Source organism: Fukomys damarensis, unplaced genomic scaffold, assembly GCF_012274545.1.
Source record: "Fukomys damarensis isolate Sample0158 unplaced genomic scaffold, DMR_v1.0_HiC HiC_scaffold_19, whole genome shotgun sequence".
NCBI classification, from domain to species: Eukaryota; Metazoa; Chordata; class Mammalia; order Rodentia; family Bathyergidae; genus Fukomys; species Fukomys damarensis.
Genome location: NW_022900931.1, coordinates 23,773,653 through 23,779,457, shown reverse-complemented (window position 1 = coordinate 23,779,457; position 5,805 = coordinate 23,773,653).

The window sequence follows — 5,805 nt, the reverse complement described above, 5'->3', positions numbered from 1 at the left end:
AAAAAAAAAAAAAAAAAAAAAAAAAAAAATCAAAGGAAATTGTTGACCAGCTGAAAAGAATATTGGTGTAAGAATGTCAGAAAACGTTATTAAGCTCTTTTCTTCAATTTGATTTGTATTCATTTAACTTTTTTATTCTTGAATTTACTGTATACTTATTTCCTGTTACCCAAACTAAAATTACAAACTCCATTAAGGTAAGTGATTTGGTCGGCATTTTTTATTTTGATGCCTTCATAGCCTATAAAAGTGCTTTACAAATAATGTAAATTAATACTTAAAAAAGTATTGAATACATTTGTTTATTGTCTAAATTTAGCATATCATAACACAATAGTTGGTCTCCTTCCTTGGTATACCTTTGAGTTTTGAGATTCATGACTATATTTTTTCAAATTTTTATATATGTTCATTGCCTCATCTTATTTTAATATTACATCTTGTTACAATGTTTTGAATAAATTACCCTACATAAAATGTATATTTAGTCAGTCTTATCAGTCAAAATCAATTCATATATTTACTTATTCATTTTTTGTTTACCAAGGGTATAAGTTTAAGTTCCTAATTCTTCTGTAAGTAATACATATTTTATAGATTTCCAATTTTATGTTTTTATATTGGTATAAAAATTTCTTAGCATGAACTAGTGAATAGGATCTCATTTCCTACTTTACCAGCAATGTTGCCTTGTTTATTTTTCTTCTATTTACATGACTTCCCTTTCTGGTTTGTCTGTCTGTGGGTTCGTTCACTTTGTCCTAATTAGCATAGTTTCAACATAGGTCAAAATATCTAAAGAAAACAAGATCCTCACTTTCTCTCCATCTTCCATAGTGATTTCCCTACCCTTGGGTTTTGTCACTTGGTGTACATTTAGGATTATGCTTTGGATGTCCTACAACAAAACCTGGGCTCTTAATTGAAACTGAAATAAATCTCTACAATATTTTAAGATTACTTGACATAGATACCATGCTCAGAAGCTCTATCAAATTGATTGACTTTTTAATATATCTCTGTGCAATTATACTTTAAATTCTATAGATATCTATTTTTGTTTGATTTATTAATAAATGTCTTACAGTGTTTCCATGGTGATTGTTGGCGATACATTAAAAAAATCAGTTCTTTTACCTTTAGAAATAGAATAGCTATTGAAAATTTAAAGCTAAATTCAACTATAACTAATATTATTAATATTAAGTGGTCATTAAAATATTTTTATTCTATGTAGATGAACATATTGACAAACATATTCTTAATTCCTGAGCCCTTACCTCTTTTATTTCTTGTGATCTTAAATATTCTTAAAAATTCTTTCAATGATACTGGAAATAAGTGAGTTTAGCAACCACTTTATCTTCATAATTCTCTTTAAAACTACTGAGATAATAAAGTTAAGAATATTAAGTCCGACCCTGTGCTGGCTTGCTTTTATCGTGAAAAGATCTTGAAGTATAGCAAATATACTTTCTATTTTAATGTGATATTCTTTCTATTTCTTACCTATGGTTTACAGTAAATTGCATTTGAGGATTGTTGTTCCAAAGGAAAATTACTTCTAACTACTTCTTTTTTTAACATTTTAAATTGAATTTATTGGTGCATTCTAGGTAGACAGTATTCGGCATTTTTTATTTTGATGCCTTCATAGCCTATAAAAGTGCTTTACAAATAATGTAAATTAATACTTAAAAAAGTATTGAATACATTTGTTTATTGTCTAAATTTAGCATATCATAACACAATAGTTGGTCTCCTTCCTTGGTATACCTTTGAGTTTTGAGATTCATGACTATATTTTTTCAAATTTTTATATATGTTCATTGCCTCATCTTATTTTAATATTACATCTTGTTACAATGTTTTGAATAAATTACCCTACATAAAATGTATATTTAGTCAGTCTTATCAGTCAAAATCAATTCATATATTTACTTATTCATTTTTTGTTTACCAAGGGTATAAGTTTAAGTTCCTAATTCTTCTGTAAGTAATACATATTTTATAGATTTCCAATTTTATGTTTTTATATTGGTATAAAAATTTCTTAGCATGAACTAGTGAATAGGATCTCATTTCCTACTTTACCAGCAATGTTGCCTTGTTTATTTTTCTTCTATTTACATGACTTCCCTTTCTGGTTTGTCTGTCTGTGGGTTCGTTCACTTTGTCCTAATTAGCATAGTTTCAACATAGGTCAAAATATCTAAAGAAAACAAGATCCTCACTTTCTCTCCATCTTCCATAGTGATTTCCCTACCCTTGGGTTTTGTCACTTGGTGTACATTTAGGATTATGCTTTGGATGTCCTACAACAAAACCTGGGCTCTTAATTGAAACTGAAATAAATCTCTACAATATTTTAAGATTACTTGACATAGATACCATGCTCAGAAGCTCTATCAAATTGATTGACTTTTTAATATATCTCTGTGCAATTATACTTTAAATTCTATAGATATCTATTTTTGTTTGATTTATTAATAAATGTCTTACAGTGTTTCCATGGTGATTGTTGGCGATACATTAAAAAAATCAGTTCTTTTACCTTTAGAAATAGAATAGCTATTGAAAATTTAAAGCTAAATTCAACTATAACTAATATTATTAATATTAAGTGGTCATTAAAATATTTTTATTCTATGTAGATGAACATATTGACAAACATATTCTTAATTCCTGAGCCCTTACCTCTTTTATTTCTTGTGATCTTAAATATTCTTAAAAATTCTTTCAATGATACTGGAAATAAGTGAGTTTAGCAACCACTTTATCTTCATAATTCTCTTTAAAACTACTGAGATAATAAAGTTAAGAATATTAAGTCCGACCCTGTGCTGGCTTGCTTTTATCGTGAAAAGATCTTGAAGTATAGCAAATATACTTTCTATTTTAATGTGATATTCTTTCTATTTCTTACCTATGGTTTACAGTAAATTGCATTTGAGGATTGTTGTTCCAAAGGAAAATTACTTCTAACTACTTCTTTTTTTAACATTTTAAATTGAATTTATTGGTGCATTCTAGGTAGACAGTATAGTTGCATTCATTACTGGGATCTTGTACCTTTACATGCCAGGTCTTGGTTCTCATTTTTTCCCCTTGTCCCCACCCTCCCTACACCCCTCCTCTCCTCCCCACATTCAAACACTTTGATTCCATTTTTACATTTTCTCATATTTTTTTCCTTTTCCCTTATTCCCCTTTCCCTGTCCTTCTCACTGTCCCTACACCTTTGGTCCTTTTCTTCCTATTGCTAATTGCCCCATTAGGATCTTGAGTACTATTTTACTTTTTTACACCAGAGAAACTATTTGGTATTTGCATATATGTGACTTATTTATTTCACTTAGGAGTATATCCTCAAAATGTACCCATTTACCTATGAATGCATCTACCTTCTCATTATTTATGACTGAGTAGTATTCCCTTTTATAGAAAAGCCACATCTTCTTTATCCAGTTTCCAACTGATGGGCAGATGGGCTGTTTCCAAGTTTTAGCTATTACAAACTGTGCTGCTACAAACATGGGTGTGCATATGTCACTGTGATATGATTCTTTTAATTCTTTTGGAAAGATACCCAACAGTGGGATGGCTGGGTCAAATGGAACCTCTAATCCTAGTTCTTTGAGGTATCTCCATATTGACTTCCCTAGTGGTTGCACCAGTCTGCACTCCCACCAACAATGGAGAAGGGTTCCTTTCTCCCCACAACTGTGCCAACATTTGTTGTTGTGTGATTTCTTGATAGCAGCCATTCTTTGTGGGGTGAGGTGAAATCTCAGAGTTGTTTTCATCTGCATCTCTCTAATGACCAGTGATGTGGAGCATTTTTTCATATATTTACTTGCTGCTTTTATTTCTTTTTCTGAGAAATGTCTGTTCATTTCAGATGCTCATTTTAGAATTGGGTCTTTATATTTGGGGGTGTTGGTTGTTTTGAGTTCTTTATATATTTTAAATAATAGTCCTTTGTCTGAGGAGCAGCTGGTAAAAAGTTTTTCCCACATTGTAGGTTGTCTCTTGGTTCTGTTGATGGTTTCTTTTACAGTACAGAAGCTTTTTAATAAGATGAGATCCCAGTTGTTGATTCTTTCTGCTAGTTCCTGTGATACTGAGGATTTGTTCATAAAGTCTTTTCTTATGCCAATGTCTTCAAGAGTTCTGCCTAACTTATCTTCCAGCAAGTTCAGTGTTTCTGTTTTAATATTTAAATCTTTAATCCACTTGGATTTTAATTTAGTGCATGGTGAAAGATAAGGGACTAGTTTTAATCTTTGGCAGATGAGATCCAGTTTTTCCAACACCATTTATTAAAGAGGCTATCTTTCTGCCTGTGGGGATGGTCAGCTGTGCAGACTGGTGCAACCACTATGGAAATCAATATGGAGATACCTCAAAGAGCTGGGACTAGAGGTTCCATTTGACCCAGCCATCCTTCTGCTGGGTATCTTTTCAAAATAATTAAAGGGACAGTGATATATGCGCACCTGTCAGCTCCTTTGTCAAAGATGAGGTAGCTGAGTACATCTGGGTTTGTTTTTGTGTCTTCCAGTCTGTTCCACTGATCCTCAGGTTTGTTTCTTTGCCAGTACCATGCTGTTTTTATCACAGTGGCTTTGTAGTATAGTTTCAAATTAGGAATTGTTATACCCGCTGCCATGTGTCTATTGCCTAGGATGGCTTTTGCTATTCTAGGTCTCTTATGGTTCCAAATGAATTTTTGGATTCTTCTTTCTAGTTCTGTAAAGTATTGTGTTGGGATTTCAATTAGTATTGCATTGAATCTGTATAGCAGTTTTGGTAGCATGGCCATTTTCACTATGTTGATAGTTCCTACCCAGGAGCAGGGGAGATCTTTCCATTTTCTTATATCCTCCTCAATCTCTTTTTTCAGAGTGCTGTAGTTTTCAGTGTAGCGGTCTTTTGCTTCTCTTGTTAGATTGATTCCCAGATATTTCATTTTTTTGGATGCTATTGTGAAAGGAATTGTTTCCCTAATTTCTTTCTCAGTAAGTCTGTTGTTTGTGTACAAGAAGGCTATTGATTTTTCGGTGTTGACTTTGTATCCAGCTACTCTGCTAAAAGTGTCAATTAAGTCGAGAACTCTTTTGGTGGAGTTTTTTTGGGTCTTCAATGTAGAGTATCATATCATCAACAAATAATGACAGTTTAACTTCTTCCTTTCCTATCTTTATTGCTTTAATTTCTTTCTCTTGTCTAATTGCTATGGCTAATGTTTCCAGAGCTATATCAAAGAGGAGTGGTTGTAGTGGGCATCCTTGTCTTGTTCCTGATTTTAACGTGAAGGTTAAATGGCCATTTAATATGATGTTGGCTATTGGTTTTTCATAGATAGCCTTTATTAAGTTGAGACATAGACCATCTATTCCAATTTTTTGCAGAGTTTTTATCATGAATGGGTGTTGAATTTTGTCAAATGCTTTTTCTGCATCTATTGAAAGGATCATGTGGTTCTTGTCCTTGACTTTGTTAATATAGTGTATTATATTTATTGATTTATGTATGTTGAACCATCCTTGCATCCCTGGAATAAATCTGACTTGGTCAGAATGTGTGATCTTCTTGATGATCCTCTGTATTCTGTTTGCTAGTATCTTATTGAGGATTTTTGCATCTATATTCATTAAGGAGATTGGCCTGTAGTTCTCTTTTTTAGTTACATCTTTCCCAGGTTTGGGAATCAAAGTGATATTTGCTTCCAGGAATGAATTTGGAAGTATTGCTTCTCTTTCAATTTCATTGAAAAGTCTGAAGAGTAATGGCAGTAGTTCT